The sequence below is a fragment of the Manis pentadactyla genome, chromosome 4, assembly GCF_030020395.1.
Source record: "Manis pentadactyla isolate mManPen7 chromosome 4, mManPen7.hap1, whole genome shotgun sequence".
In the NCBI taxonomy this organism is placed as follows: domain Eukaryota; kingdom Metazoa; phylum Chordata; class Mammalia; order Pholidota; family Manidae; genus Manis; species Manis pentadactyla.
In genome coordinates this window covers 121455018-121471759 of record NC_080022.1, presented here as the reverse complement: position 1 = coordinate 121471759, position 16742 = coordinate 121455018, and positions in this window count along the sequence as shown.

The window sequence follows — 16742 nt, the reverse complement described above, 5'->3', positions numbered from 1 at the left end:
CACCTCTGCTGCTCCCCATTTTCTCACCAGATGGCCCCCTGTGACTGTGCCTGTCTTAGGTTGTTCCTACCTTGAGGAATCTTACCCGTCTCTGGCTAACCAGTCATCTTCCGGGGCCATACAGGGAAATGTGAAGTTGGTAAGTGAGAGGGAAGCCTTATTGTTTGAAAAGGTTAGCTTTTTACTTCTTTGCATATTTATGCCCTGTGGCTTCTATGCCCAGCATTTGTCTTGAGGTGTCTTTACCACTTGGAAGAATTATGATACTCGGTAAATTCGACATGTGGCACGAGTTCTATTTAAAGGTTGTGATTAGGTAGGAAGAAGAAAAGCTATAGAAGTAGCAGGCAGAAGAAAACCTGGGAAGATTGATTATTTCTTTGACATATCTTCTTGTAGAGTAACTTCAGCATGGATAAGTTTTAAACTACTAATTAAATTGTGCACACACATTAACATAATAGGAATATAGTTACCTAACCAAAGCATACCTGTAATTACCAGCCATCTCCAGTGAAACCAAGAAAACCAGTTAGGCACCTTAGGCATTTGTGAAAACTTATCTATGATATGGTGGATATTGTCCGACTGAACTTAAACAGTCTGAGAGAATTCAGATAAACTAGAACAACACATTCCTGGGGACTGTTCATATCCCATATGTTCTTTTAACAATAAATAGTCTGTGGTTGTAAGATTTTGGAGTGCTACAATTTGCACTTCTCCTAATTCTTGGTTGAGTTCCAACAGTATAGATCCAGTCCAATTTTTGTTTTACTGTATGCACAGGCCAGCTTAGATATCTCCTTCATCATTCCCATGGCAATCAAGTTAAGTTTTATTAGTTCTTTTTCCTGATTCTTGATGCTCTCTGCACTCCTTTACAGTGTCCTCCCCTGCCTGCCACTCGTCTGTCTCCAAATTCCATCTCTTCTTGTATCCTCATTTGTTATCTCTCTGTTTGCTCTTCTACTCCTGAGCACATGACCGAATGAGTCTCTCTCAACACAGAACACGATGCTCTGCCAATCTCGAATCTGCTTTCTAAACACTGCACATGCTCCAACCTGATCAACTTTCAACTGACTGTTAAAGACAAGAGAATGAGGCCAGGAGCAATGAAAAAGAGACTCTAAGCAAAGTGTTAATAATCTGGCTGCAAAGACAAAATTGAAAACTATTTCGCTGGACATACCTGGTAGTAGGCTTATAAAAGTCGAAGTGAGCTCACAGTTTTGACCCACATGTTGGAAAGAGAAAAAAGAGGCAGTGGACAGCAAAGATGGTAGATATATAGCTTCTTTCTGATCACAAAACGGAGATAACAGGATTGTTTTGGCAAAGCCTGGTAGCTGAACAAAGGAGGATGGAGACCAAGCAAGACCGTGCTGGAGTCAGGTTAAAGCAAGACGGGAGAAGGTGCTGTGTTAGGGTGGAAAGGGGGGGCCCTCTTTGTGGAGGGCTCAAGACAGAGCTGTGCTAGCAAAGGGTGCGGCAGCAGGATGGAAAAGAAGGGCAGACCGAGCTGTCTGATTAGAGAACAAATTTTCATCTTCATTATCATGCTGCACGATACCACTGTGCTTTTAATATTTAAAAGCCTTTCCCCACCTGAGGTTTCACATTTATCCTCACAGTAACCCTAGGAGGAAGGTACAATGGGCATTGCAAGTGATGAGTGAGTGCTGTTAGATGAAGCAAGAGCAACAATCAACTTGCCGATAAGCAAGTGTGGCCGATTCAGAAAGAAGGTGATGAGAAAAGACAGAGAAAGTGCTGCTAAAGGGTTAACCCAAGAGGGCAAAGGGGGGAAACAGTGTGAATAGATGGGATAGGTTTCATGTTAACACAGAGGCCAAGAAGGGTGGATGGAATTTTCTCCTTCTCCTCTTCCTCTTCTCTTTCAAAATTGTTGAGGAAGGAAAACCCTGGAGGAGACCAAGAGGCACAAAGTGCCAGAAAGGCACAGGTTTCTAATCGCAGGTCAATGGACGAGCTTCAGGGGCTTAGAGAACTCCCAAAATCATATTCCGAATTTTTTCATCTGTAGGTTTGTGCCTAGTGGGTGGGGGGATGGAATGAGGATGAGGGAACAAAAGGATAGAGAAGAGAAGGAGTTAAGGACATAAATCACATATGCAAAGATGAGAAAGGATACTAAGGTTTGTAAGAGTGTAAACGGAGTAAAGCAGGGAACTGTCTGATACACAGGCTCTGCCTGAGTGTAGAGGCCATAAGTCTACTTGAGTTGGGGCTAGAGAGAAAGAGGAATGCATTTGTGTCATTCATGTAGATTCCAAACTTGAGAATAAGAACCTATCAGGCAAACTGATGAGATACAAGATGCAGAAAACATGGATGTCACCCAAGCATATATTTTAAATGGGTGAATTAGAAAATAAACCAACCATTGAGAAGGCAAGGATGGAGGAAGAAAGAGAGAAAGAGGCACAGGTGCCTGAGCAGTCTCGCTGATGAACACCAGTATTGCCTCTGGTAAGGAAATATGCACTAAGATTAAGGCAAGGAGAGGGCTGAGATAATGTATTCAGAGGCAGATAACCAATATGGATCCAGGAAGGGTCAGCTTGTTGGAAATGACAGGAAGCTTCAAACTACAAGATGGAATAGTTGGAGGTCAAGTGACAAAGAACAATAGGGAATTGTTCATAAATAGGGCATATAAAAGCTTCCATAAAGGAAAATGTTAAATAAGAATGAGGACACAGGATTGGTCAATATGAAAGGAATAAAACCTCCAGAGGACAGAAGAAATACAAAACTCTACGGAACTGGAAGTCAGGAATAACAGCAATGACAACAGTTCTTATGAGGTTCATTCATTCATTTGTCTGTTAATTCATTCAACAAGTATTTATTGAGCACATTCTCTGTGCTAGTTACACTTTTAGGCACTAGTTAAAAATGATGAGCAAGATGACATCAGGATTTTAGTGACAAGCAGGTAGGAAAACATACATTAAAATTATAAAAAGATTTAATTAGAATTATATTAAATGCTCTGAAGCAAATACATGTATAATGGGGAACCAGATTTTGCAGGGAGAAGATCAGGAGAGGCTGACCTGCAGGATGAATAGACATTGAACTGTTGAAGAGCTGGGGAGAGGTATTTCAGATAAAAGGAACTGCTTGTGAAATGCCTTAGGTCAGGAGGGCTCAGGTGTGACTGAGCATCCTACTGGCATATGACCTCACATGAACAAAACTGATTTCCAGGATACATTGAGCATTGTGGCCACATTTTGATTAAAAATTATTTTGGACCTAACAAAACTATCAAACAGGTATATGGGCAAAATTGAAGCCTTTTTACACACCCAAGGATTCAGCAGTTTTCCTTCCCATGGTTCTTTTTGGATGGCTTATGCTAGGAAAAGTAGGGTGAAAACTGAAAATAAAAGAGATGGGATAATAAAAGACAAAGATAGTAGAACAAAACTAGAATATAATGAAAAGAAGCCCCAGGGTGATAATTTCCTAGGAGGCTAAATGCAATTCATCTGTATTAAGACCGGATATAAGTGGGCTCTAGGTAAAGCATTTTCAAGAAGAATAAAGTGGATAGTTTCCTATACATACAATAATAAGTGTGAGATAATAGTGGTAATGGTAGAGGGGGCATTTGTTTCTTTTCTTAAGAACAAGGGAAAAGCATTTAGAAACTTCAGGAAAAATGAAAAGCAATCTAATAAAATCATCATCTAAATATGAAGCAAACTAAAATTTCACATGACTTTGAGTCTCTATGCTGAGAACATTCTTTGTTGAGAGACCCCAAGAGATTATGGATTATGACATTGGACTCATAAAGAAGGAAATGTAATCCTAGTGCATTTACTTTCTTCTGCAGCAAATCACATGTACTTATTAATTATAATATAAATGCTATTTAATGGCTTTCAGATATTATAATTAACCATATACTAGGCATGAATAAATTAATGATGGAATAAATTAAGAAGGAATATATATTCATCCTTGACTGTGTACAATTAAAACTGTAGCTAGTACAAGTTGGAAAATGGAAGTCTCAGTTTACCTAGAGGGAAGTTAAGAGAAATTATGTAAAATTTAGGGAATAAAAAGTTTTACTAACAGTATTTAAATTTACATAGCCAATTGAGGAAATAAACATCGAAGTTTGGGAGGTATTTGCCAACAAATTCAATCATTCAGATGGACAAATTCCTAGAAAAGAAACAAATTACCAAAACTGACTCAAGGAGAAGTAGAAAATATGAATAGACTTATAGTAAGAGAAGCTATTAAACTAGTAATTAAAAAACTCCCCATGAGGAAAGCTCAGGCCCAGTTGGATTCACCACTGACTTCTACCAATCATGAATAATTAATATCAATCTTCCACAAAAATCTTTCAAAAAAATAGAAGAGGAAACAACACTTCCTAACTCATTCTGATGGGTACATTACAAGTCTTATCCTGATATTGAAACTGGACAAAGACATCACAAGGAAAAAAAACCAATAGGACAATATCTCTTATGCATATAGGTGTAAAAGTCCTCAAAAAATATTAGAAAATCAAATCTAACAGTATATAAAAAGGATTATATACCAGGACCAAGTGGGAATGTAAGGCTGGTTTAATGTCAAAAAATCAATTAATGTAATATACCATGTTAATAGAAAAAAAGACAAAATGATATTACCATCTCAATGATAGTTGACAAAATCCAACATTTTTTCATGATAAAAGGAAAAACTTCAACAATCGAGGAACAGAAGGCAACTTTCTCAATCTGATTAATCTGATAAAAGACATCTACAAAAAACCCACAGCTAACATCACACATAATGATAAAGACTGAATAATTTTCTCCTAAGCTCAGGAACAAGACAAGGACATCCAAACTTGTAATTTCTATTTAATGTTGTACTAGAAATTTTAGCCAGGGCAATTGGGCAAGAAAAAAAAATAAACATGCATCCAGATTGGAACAGAAGAAGTAAAACTATCTCTATTCATAGATTATATAATCTTGAATCTAGAAAATCTTAAGGAATTTACTTTAAAATGATCCTGGATTGTTGGAGTGGGCCCAATGTAATCAGGAATCCTTATAAGGAAAAGAGGGCAGCAGTAAGACCCATTTATGATTTCTGACCTCCAGAACTGTAACATAGCAAATTGGTGTTATTATAAGCCTCTACATTTGTGGCAATTCATTAGAGCAGCAAAAGGAAACTAAAAATTGAAGTCAGACTGGAGAAATAGAGGGGCCTGGAGGTGGCAGGTCTCTGCCAGCCATATTAAGGAGTTCGGGCTTTATTCTGAGGGCAATAGGAAGCTGTGAAAAGCTCATACTTGTATTTCAGAAAGATTGCTCCAGCTAAAGTAAGGGGAAGGGGTGGGTGGCTGGGGGGGCAGGCAGGACAAGGTCACATGAGCCTGTTACTGTGGCTTCTACCTTATGCAGCCCAGAGAAGTCCTTTCTCTGGTGAGGAGCCTCTGTTGTTGGTTCAGCAATGATTCTGACTTCTGTATGTTTAGCAAATATGGAATATTGCATAATGAGCATTGAGTCAAGAAGAGAGACACTGACAGATGCAAAGAGTGAAAATTCATGGGGCTGGTGCAGCCTCAGCTCCACAATGAAGTTTCCTCACCTTGATTTTCCACATCTTTCAGTGGGTCTACCCCTGGAGACAGGATAAAAAACATGGGAGTGGCTGGTCCTGATTCCTCAAATGAGGCTGCAAAGTTGAGGGCTCTTCCCACCACGTATTTGCTTTCTACCTTCTCCTCAACGAAGTCTCTGCCAGAAAAAGAAGTGCATATATGTATACCAGTCACAAAATAATAACATTTGAGAAATGGAGGCCCTATGGAAATTGAAGGATGTTCTCAAGGTCATGGGCTTGGTAGTTACAGAGCAAGGACCGACTCCAAGTTGGCTACTTATCTATTCAGTCAACATTTACAACGTATGTGCTGGTTGCCAGCCTGCTTACCTAGATCAGGACTCCTGAATCCCCATCCATCCAGGCCAGGGCTGACTTCCCTGTGAAGCCTGGGTGTCCAGCCACATCACTACCGTCCGTGAGAAGACTGCTAGGACCAACGTCTTCTGGAAGCTTACGGCAGCTAAATCCTGCCTACTTTGTATCCCTGAGATCCTCTCTACCTACTTAAGATTAGGGGCCCTCAAGTTCTATTCCAGCATGTTCTATCATTCTCTGTGTTTCCTTTCATCTTACTCCACTTACCAATGGTCCTTCCAAACAAGCAAAGCCTTGCAGCTACACCCACTTACCATCCCGCCCAACTCCCGGCCTTAACTCTTCCCCAAGGACACAACTTCCCCTGTAGCCTTCGCAGTTAGGCTCATTCTCCTACATCTGACCTATCTCAGGACTGGAAGGTGGGGTCATGGTCCTGCCCACTGATGACTGCTGTTTCCAAACCATCGCTTCACTCTCGTGGCTCTGTTGAGACTTGGCTTCCCTGCCGCATCCCCACTACCCCAGCACGTCAGTGTCACCTGTTGTTCCTTTGGTCACTCTACTCACTCACTGGACGCGGGGCTACTTGGCTCATGGACTTTTTCTCCCCCAGCATGAGTGACATCAACATCTGTGTGGAAAATCCTCCAGATTCTTAATGATCTTCATTTCTTCCCCACTTCAGCCACCTAATTCCATGGCCACACCCTCTTCATTGTCATTACTTGGTAACTTTTTCTATGTCTGAGATCTTACATGGAAACATCCCACTCTGGCCAAAACATTCTATTAGCAATTTGCCAATTCACCCTTACTTCACCTATTTTGTGCCTGTGTTGGTGTCACACTACAGATGAAGGATTTTCAGCGTCTTGTCCTCCCTGTTTTTGTTTCTTGGTGTTTTTGCTATTATCCTCTTACTCTCTTCATTTCTTTCCTATCCAGTGTAGACTCTGTGGCCTATAGCTTCTCTCTTTTTTAACTTTATTAAGGTATACCTGACACAACATAAAAGTCACCCATTTTAAATGTACTATGCAATAACTTTAAATAAGTTTACTGAATTGTACAACTTTGTAAAACTTCCAGTTTTAAAGCATCTTCATCATACCACCAAGATCACTCATGACTATTTAGATAATTCCTATTCCTACCCTCCAGCCCCAGCCAACTACTTATCTGCTTTCCATCTCTATGTTGCACGACCTATGACAATATTCTCACATCCCTTGCCTAACTCTTTTTCTGACATACCAACTTGAAATGACCTGTGCTTCAGATCGACTTAACTCTGAATCTACATCTAGGCTGTTGGGCGCTGCTGTAGAAAATAATCCAATGGTGAAGGTTGGTACAAATGCAAGACACAAATACAAATGTGGGATAGTAAGTAGGTGGGCCCTCAACGCTGCTTGAAATTCTTTGGGTTTCCCTACCCAGCCTTTCCTCTGAATTTTCTCAGATCCTGTTTCAAGCCTTCTGCACTCTCTTCAAATATCCAATTCTGCCACGTTCCCTTTCACACAAACTCAACTGATGATCTTCCTCCCTACCTCTCAGAGAAAATAGAAGTCATCAGACAAAATCCTCAGTTTTCTGCCATTCTCTGCCACCTTACCTACAGCCATACCTATCTTTCTCTCCTGTTGTTTTTTTTTTTGTGATGAAGGAGCTGTTCTTTTTGCTAAGGAGGATCTTTCCCTCTGTTCTCTGGATTCCATTATCTCCTACCACATTTGAGGAGACCAGCATCCCTCTTAATGCTGATGTCAATGAGCACCTTTTTTGAAACTGTTCACTTAGATATTAAGAAAACACATGGTAAACAGAGCAACAGGCCTCATGGGGTTGTGGATGTTTATACTAAGGCTCCCATTACTACAAGCACATGACCTTTGTGCTCAGTCCTGCTAGCTGGGCCATGTTAAGATTGCCCCACGCCTACCGTGGGCCTTTCCACTGGCCTCTGCTCCCTACCGCATGGCGTAGGTCATCCGGTCCGGCCGCATGGCCCTCATCATGCAGAGGCGCTGCAGGGCTGTCTTGTTCTTCCACTCCTGTGGGAACTTCTCCTTCTCAGGACATTCTGATTCCACAAACTTTTTCCAGCTCTTGGCAGACCCCTCAATGTCCCGATCCAGATGATAGAATTCTTCCATTGATGAAAGTGCCTGGGAAATTCCAGAGAATCTTTCTTTGAAATGCAGTTTTTCCAGAAAGCTATAATAGGCATTTTGTTGGGGGTCAGGGACAAGATGGTATTATAGACATAATTCTGGCTCATTTATTCTCTTGTCTGGAGCCTTGGATACCCCCCCAGGTAAACTCAAGGAAGTGGAAGGATTTTGATCAGCTGACCTTCGGCAGACTGCTCCAACAACGCGCAAGGGTTAGCAAATAAAGTGTTTGGGTTCTCAGTCTCTGACATAGCAGAGACTGAGCAGCACTTTTCTGCAGGGCACTACATGGAGAGAAGAGTGTGAAGTGATACCATGCTTTTTCTTGTCATGAAGCCCAAACACTTTAAGTCTGATTCCTCCCTTTCATCTCCATACTCACTCTGCCAGCAACTCCTGTCAATTCCTCTCTCAAAACATCTCTAGAATTGCTGACTTTGTGTTAATGTCAACTCTAAATATTTCCATGAGTTGATAGCTTCCGTAAGGATTAAGTCTAAATGCGTAACTTGGTAATCAAACCTCTTCATTTAGTGCTTCCCTCCAACCCATCCAATTAAGCAGGTATCTTACTTCCCTCCTTTGTTCAAGTTATACCTGTGCCCAACCTGGAAATGTGCCAGACTCATTTCCATCTCAATTCTTTGTTGACACTATTTTTACCATGTGAGAGGTGCTGTTCTCTTCTTCACCAAACTCTACTTCCTTTTCTTGTGCTGGTCATGATTATTATTTGTTAAGACTCTACACATTGTTAAGGTCCAGTTCAAAATCAGCAGTCTCCCTCAGATACATCCTCTCTCACCTAGGACACATAGCCTTCTCCCGTTAAGTGAACCACTTAGAACCACTCATGAGTTCATGTCTTTAATAAAGAATCTGACTCAATTTTTAAATGTTGGACTGCTAATAGCTTTTAAGCCTTATCCATCCCTCTTTCTCTTCTGCTCCTTATCTGGACAAGCTAATAAGTAAGCCTGGTCACTCCCTCCTTTGGTGCTAGAAGCAAGTTGTACCATGTAAGCTCCTGCCCATGCACACAGGAACCCTCATCTAACATAAACCTGCAAACTAACACAAAAAACCCAAGGTAGTTTCCTTCCCTGACTCTCTCCCAAGCCATTTTCAGACCTCTCAAGAGCTCCCCTGCTTTCCCTAGAAAGCTCCATTATCTAAGTAATAAAAATTTCATAGCCTTTGGTATGTGTGTGGCCTTGACATCAGAACAGAATTTTGGAGTGGGTGCCTATCCTCTTTCTTCAGAGTGCCCATGTAAGCATCACTTACTCAGACACTAAGGTACCTGCAGTCTTTCCATTATTGCCCAGTTCAGCTTGTATGCTTAGTCTCTCTAATTAGATTAAAAACTAAACTGTCCAAAGCACCTACTGCAGTACCATACATTTTAAGGAGCTTAATGCATTCTTGTTACTTGAATTCATTCATTCACTCACTTGACATTTGTTGAATGCCCACTACATGTTCTTAAGAATACAAAGGTGAACAACAACAGAAAAAAAGACACACACCTTCAGGAGCTCATAGTCCTAAGTCAAGGAGAAAGAAGAGATGAGGGAGGCCGTAATAGGTATGCTGAATTCTGTTGGACTGAGATAGAGGTAGAGAGAAGGGAAGGGCATTTTATGGGGAAGGTGTAAGATAACTTTTAACCGAAATAAGCAGGCAAAGAGAGGCAACAAAGGGCCAGGTAGTTTAGTTGAATGCACTCCCAGGTGATGTTCCACAGCCTGGGTATTACAGGCCAGAGAAGTCACACCAGGTCAGGGAGGTGGGGGCTTATAAGGGATTAGGAGGGAGAGGAGTTGGCAAGCTATCCTAGGGGGCGTGGAGAGGTATGATTGGCTAAGGTGACATAATAGACAACTACAAACTTTTTTCCTTTCAAGAGGGAGGAGGCTGACATCTGGGTCTTAGTTGGCACAACGGAATCATGGAATTCAGGGAGAGCTGTCCCCTTTCCATATAAGGCACGGACCTTGGGGTCTGGTCTGTTCTCCCCCTATGGCATCTCTCTGTTCTGTTTGCATGTCCTTCTTTTTCCTTCCTCCAGCCTAACAGAAGGATCAACAAGAGCCCGAGTCTAGAGAGGAGAAATTGTGAGGCATGATAAAAAGCAGTGTGACTGTAAGTAGTAGAGGAGTTTTTTTGGGTGACCAGGGGAAGCTAGATCTGGAGAAGGACACATACACTTGACCTGGGATTTTTGAGTCTCTTTTCCCATGCGAATGAACACATCCTGCCTTTACATGTCCCTTCATACAGGTTCTGTGGCTTCCCAACTTCACCCTGACCACTTAGAGCAGGGAATGCACCTTCATTTGTGCTTAGAAGTGGCATGGAGTGGTGAGTCGGATGGTGGCGGAGATGCCAGGAGATGAGAGTTCTGATCCCATTTCCACCTCTTATGAATTGGAACCTGGTTTTAAACCTTTGTGAGCTTTGATTTTCTCATTTGGAAAGTGAAAGCAAGTAATCACTGTCTTCAGCTCCTACTCTAATGTAGATATAAGTGCTTTGAAGACTATAAAGCCCTCCCCTATGCTTTCTCAGGGCTCCTGCAGTTATTGAATTGCAATGGCTGGTTTATTTGCCTGTTACTCCCACAAGATAGTGAGTTCCCTGTGGGCAAGACCTTTCTTAGGCATCTTTGTATGCCTTAGGCCTAGCAAGCTGTCTGGCACTTAGAAAGTGCTCAATTAATAAAGTTTGACATCTGGGTAGCTGGCAGGAGGGCTCTTGACAGGCTGAGAAAAGCTGCAGCTACTGTAATTATTTCTCTCTGGGCTGAGGAACTGACTTTCATCTCCTTTCAGGCAGTCACTTCACTCCTCTTCCCAGCTTGTATCATCATTAACCCTTCTCCAATCCCATTACCCCCTCTGGTGTCACCACAAAACCGGGCAAATTACACTGTGATCAGGACTCCCAGTTGCCATGGCTTGGTCTGAAACACACTTTCTTCAAGCTCTGGAATGAACACAGTTGCAACATTTAATCTTCCAAATGAGGGAAAGGGACTTCTAGCCTTCTAATGAGCTAAATGGAAATGACTAATTAACCTAATTACATTGGACTGTGTAGCAAAATACAACTGTGCTAAATTGGCATCCAGAGTGGTAGTGAGGGGCCTTTTTAAAGGTTAACAAAGGCATGCATCACAGATGAGACTATAATGAAGAACAGAACATGCCCATAAATGAGCATGTTCACAGATGAGACTATAATGAAGAACAGAACATACCTTAAAGTTCAGCATTTGATGAGACTTAAAAAATCCTTACAAAGGATAATAATAAAAGCAAAATTTTATCACAAAGATTTCATTCATTACCTGCTTATTATTCTTCTGGAGAAACAAGGCAATCAACCTTCCTCATCAGATAGAATGTTTAAAAATTTTTTCTTATCATGTCCCATTCAATTATTACTTTGTTTCTTTAGGCTAAAATCCAACTGAGCACTTAAAAAGAACATTTATCAAAGGCTTCAACGATGTGCACTACACAATGTACTGTGTTTCACCTGCTCACATCCTATACGGTGCTGGAGTTTGATGACTCTGGACATTGCTGTTCCACATAACAAAACTCAGAGAAAGAGCTTAAGCCTCACTCATTTGCAAAAGCCTTTGAGCAGCGAGATAAGCTTAGCCCTCAAAACAAAACAAAAAGGCAAAGCAGAGCAAACAATCCTTCTGTGAAAACAGCACAGGAACTAAATTGCCCTGCAGCTTTTGAGTTGAGAACGTAAAATGAAAGCCATAAAGAGTGCTTTTCAATCATTTATTCCTTACGACTTTCGCCGCAGAGGGCTTTGTGAGATAATACAGGGAAAAGCAGCAAGAGTTGGCCCAACTGGGCAACTCACAATTCCTTAAAGTTTTCCTTTCCTGGGCAAATTCTATCAGGCACTACCCACATCAACCACAGCATGTATACACGTTTTAGCTAGGTAATTAATAATCACAACCATTATTAGGCGAAATGTGTGTCCCCAAATGATATGTTGAAGAACTAACTTCCCAGACTTGTGAATATGACCTTATATTTGGAAATTGGGTCTTTGCAGATGTAATCAAGGTAAGATGAGGTCACTAGGATGGGCTCTAACCCACTACAACTGGTGTTGTAAGAACAAACGCAAAGACACAGAGGGAAGATGGCCATGTGGAGACCGTGGAGACAGAGGCGGAAACTGGAGCTGTGTGCAAACCATGGAATGCCTGGGGTCACCAGAAGCTGGAAGGCAATGAAGGATCTCCCCCTAAAAGTGTTAGAGTGAACATGACCCACTGATACCTTGATTTCAGACTTCCAGACTCCAGAATTATAAGAGAATAAGTTTCTATTGTTTTATGCTGCCCAGCTCTTGGAAACAAACACAACAGCTGTAACCAAAACTATAACCAGTTTCCATTCACTCAGCAGTTACTGTGTGTTTGACATAACCCTGTGACCAAGGTATTATGATGGCCATTTGACAGAGAGGGGAGCAAAGGTTCAGAGGAGTCAGGTAACATGGCAGAGGCCACACATCCTCACACTTGAACTCAAACCCAGGAATGTCTGACTCCAGAGCCTGTGTTAACTAGCCCATCATTGAAAATGGGCTCATTCAGAACTGCTTTCCAGAATTTATTCTCCCTAAAGGCATCAGACTATGAGTCAGTATTCTCAAGCTCTGGGGGCATTCTGTCCCACAAAAAAGCCATGGTCAGATGTGAGTACTGAGCAAATAAAATGTGGCTAGTGTGACTGAGGAACAGCATTTTTAATTATATTTAATTTTAATAATTTAAAATTTTCAGTTTAGCAACTGGGAATTGCTTTAGTATTTGGCAAACTTTTAAGTATGTTTGGAACAGCTTGTGGATCTGAATCAACTGTTTTAACTTTAAATTTTATGAAATCTAAGTACATATCAAGTCAAATGTTTGTGATTTGAAATAAGCTGAATTGAATGAGATGCATGTAAAAAGTACACACCAGAATTCAAAGACTTAGTACAAAAATTTTAAATACCTCATTAATAATTTTATACTAATCACATTAAAATGGCAATATTTTGGTTGTATTGGGTTAAATAAAATACATTATTAAAATTCATTTATTTCGGTTTATGTTTTTAATATGGCTGCTAGAAAGAATTTAAATTACATACATAATGTGCCTTCTATTTCTTTGGACAGTATATCGAGTATGCCTGTTCATTCATATCTGATCTTACATAGCCTAGGAAAGTTGATGGTTTTTGCTCTGCATTTATTATAACTAATCTCAGGCATTTTGGTACATTATAATTTTGGTTGCTGCTGTGAATAGAGCTCTCCCTTGTTTCTTTCTCAATATAGTATTCCCCTTCTTTTTTGCCAGATTCTGTCCAGAACAACAAATGAAGTTAATAAAAGTCAAATCATGCCTTTATTATTTAGGCCAGGGATCAGCAAAATACAGCTTGCAGGCCTAATCTGGCCCACCACCTGTGTTTGTAAATAAAGTTTTATTAGTTTCCATTTGTTTCCATATTGTGTGTGACTGGAAGAACTGAGTAGTTGTGACCCAGTCTGGCCTTCAAAGCCTAAATATTTACTATGTGGCTCTGTACAGAAAAAGGTTAATGAGTCCTGATTTAGACACAGCCCTAAAGATGATTAAAAGGATAGCTTCAGACTCTGGAAAAGAAGTTAGAAAAGTATTTTGGGCAATGGTGGCATGAGTAGAATTAGCCTCAAATTTCCTGAAATGGCTCCTTTGAAGAGGACAGCACACATACAAATATTAAGTTCTGGCCTTTTGTTATAGACTAAATCAACTTGGATGGATCTCAAGAGAATTATGCTCTGTGAACAAGCCAGTCCCAAAAGGTTGCATAATGCATGATTCCATTTATATAACATCCTTGGAATGACAAAATTATACAAATGGAGAACAGATTAGCGATTGCCAGACATTAGGAATTAGGGGAGGGAAGAGGCTGTCATGGTTATAAAGGGCAACAAGGAGCAGTCCTGTAGTGGTGGAATTTTCTATATCATAACTGGGGTAAACATGAAGCAGTCCTGTAGTGGTGGAATTTTCTATATCATAACTGGGGTAGTGATTACATGAATTACATGTGGCAAACTAAACACCTACACGAGTATGTGAAAAACTGGTGAAATCAGAGAGAATAAGATTACTAAATTGAATCAGGGTCAGTTTCCTGGATGTGATATTGTACTATAGGAGTGTTAAGATGTCACTACTGGGGGATACAGGGTGCAAGGGATATTTCTATGGTTTCTTATAATGGCATGTGAATCTGTATTAGCTCAAAAAATAGTAAAAATAAAAAGAGAAAGAAAGTCAATCATGCTACTTTAAGACTCACACTTGTTTGTGCTATGAAACATGTATAAAATGCACCCAGCATGGGCTATCCTGAACAGGACTCATTTTGTGCACCAGTGCCTGCTGTGGGGCCTCATTCGGGTGTGGACTGGACAGCTGCCCACCTGGACTCTCTGGAGTTGGTGTTCAAACATGTCCTGCTTCATGCCATGCCTGTGACTGCAGGCATGGTCCCTACTGAAAGGAGCTGATGGTTTGTGCTCCTTTCAGTGTGCACAGAATCCCAAGTAAACTACACTGCATAACATGGAAAGAAAATAGTTTTTGCCATCAGACAGACCAGAATTTGTGTCCTGGATTTGCTACTTAGGTTCTGTGACCTCAGTTTCCTCATACATGAAATGGGAACAAGTGATACCTAATGTCCAGGTGAACGAGAGAAGGAAGCAACGTGATGCATTTCTCAGGTGTTCAATACATGTAAACTATTACCAGTCGCTGAGAATCTCAGGCTGGAATGCTTTCCCTGTGCTGAGGCTGAGTTCAGATTCTTGTGGAGATGCCTGAACAGAGCCCTGGCATCTGTCTGCTTAAAGAACTGAGGTCATAGCCTCTCTACACCAGTCCCAGGGCCTCACGGCACAGCCCATGTTCTAGCCCTAAGCGCTGGGAGGGTGAAGATAGCTCAGCTGAGCCAGGGAAGCTCATGGAGCTCCTGTTCCCCCACATCCTGGCAGCAGAGCCTCTCACCACCACACCTGGCCTCTGCAAAGCCTTCCCATGAGGTCTGGGAGCAGGGGTGCAGGTAAAGGGATGCATCTATGATAATACAGTTCCTTGCTTGAACCCAAAAACAGAGCCCACTGATGTCCTGGGGATGAGCACTAAGGAAAAAATTCCAACAGGTGAGAACTTGACCCTTTCCTACTGACCTTGATGCCACCCCAGGCCTGATGGGAGAGGAACCCCACTGGGCTGGTGTCACCTGTCTGCACGGGAGATGGAAGCAGGAAATCCAGCTCAGCCGGAAGAACCTCCTGGTTCAAGAGGAGGATCTGCAACGCAGAAGAATGACACTGCATTTATTCAGCTGGTGTATTCACAGCGGCCTGGAGATCTCAGGGGTTGTCACTTGGTGTAATCATGGCTGCTTCTAACTCTAGAGTTTACCCATCAGTTTTGGTGACTGAAAGAGGATGGAGTGGAAGAAAGTGTATATCTGCACACATCACTTCTGTGTGCATCTTGCCCCCAAGGACCAGGGTGGCTTAAATGCACACAGTGAATGACTATGTAGCTTGCTCAGCAAGCATTTTATGTATCAATCCTGAATGCCATGGAATACATTCCTGCAATCTAACCAAGAAGATGATGCAAATAACATGATTTGAGGAGAATGTCAAAGTAGCATGAATATATGCAAAAGAGAAATGCGTGTATGAATCTAAAATGCTAATAAGGTCCCAGAATGGGGAAGTGGCCAGCACGCAGGGATCGGGGAATTAATTTGATTAAACCTTCTGTAAGTGGCTTTGAACTGAGTCTTGAGGAAGTTAAGAGATGGGAATACCTAGAATGGAAGGGAAGGCTTTCTAGGGAGTGGGCAATAGAAATGGAGAGGGCTGGGAGAGGAATTGGTGAGGTGTGTGCAGGGGAGGGTGAGGCATTTGGCTTGGTGAGAGCTAATGCTTCCTGCTGAGAGGTGTGTGGGAAATTGTTCTCCCCCATTCAAATGGTGTTCTGTGATGGGGAGTTACAGATGCGAAGGCTCACTAAGAAAAAACCATTTAGTCAATTTGAGGAAAATTCTCTAAGGAGAAAACAGGCTAGAAATAGCAGATGAGGTGGCTAAAGCCCTTGCAAATGAGCTTAAAATATTTATGAGGAGAGAAGAGTGAAAGCTGGGGTGGAAGCTCTGTGGGGACAGGGAAAAATGAGGGGCAGGAGGGAAAATATTCATTCCTGGGGCTCAAGTCTTTTTATGATGGCTGAGCTGTCATCTGGGCTGGACGAGGAGTATGGAGGTGAGAGGGAGAAGCCACATTCATGTCCCCCCATGAATTCTGGCTTTGGAACAGAGTCAGCACAGAAGCATTCATAGAACAGCTGGGTTTTAGAATGGGAAGAGGCCTGGAAGATAATCTAGTGTATGCTCCCAGTTTACACAAGGCAAACAATCCCCAATCCTAAATGATTAGAGGGATGAATACAAGGAAGTAAATTTTCA